Source organism: Berghia stephanieae, chromosome 14, assembly GCF_034508935.2.
Source record: "Berghia stephanieae isolate SIO BIC M18660-M18661 chromosome 14, UCSD_Bste_1.3, whole genome shotgun sequence".
Taxonomy (NCBI): Eukaryota; Metazoa; Mollusca; class Gastropoda; order Nudibranchia; family Aeolidiidae; genus Berghia; species Berghia stephanieae.
This window is the reverse complement of record NC_088373.1, coordinates 16,232,939-16,233,467: the sequence shown is the minus strand read 5'-3', so window position 1 is coordinate 16,233,467 and position 529 is coordinate 16,232,939.

The following is a 529-nucleotide window of genomic DNA, read 5'->3' as shown; positions in this document are numbered from 1 at the left end:
AGACCTGAGTGACGTCATCTTCGAACTATCTATAACGGACCAACACACACACAACTATGAGTAACCTTGAAGGTTCATAGTCTGGTTAATACAGTTTAATGAGAATTTACCCATAAACGCGGATGGCAAAAAAAAAAAAAAAAACAATAACAAAGACCTGAATGACGTCAAGTACGTTCTATCAATATATATATCAAGGGAGGTAATCCAGAAAAATGAGTGGAGCCGACACTTTTAGGTTGATAAATAATAACAAGAAATGAAGTGAGTAAGAAAGTGCTAGAGATACATTAGAGAATAAATAGAACGACAGTGTCCAAATCTGTGCTAATATAACGATGAATGATGTGTATCATTATGATAATTTCCATTCAGGATCAATAAAGTATATCTTATCTCATCTTATCTTATCTTATCTTATCTTATCTTATCTTTAAAACTTCGCGTCGGCGATGGGGGGCTCGAACCCGTGACCTTACTGGTACGACAACTCCGCCTGGCCGTGGAGAGCGCGGATCCACACTGTGAG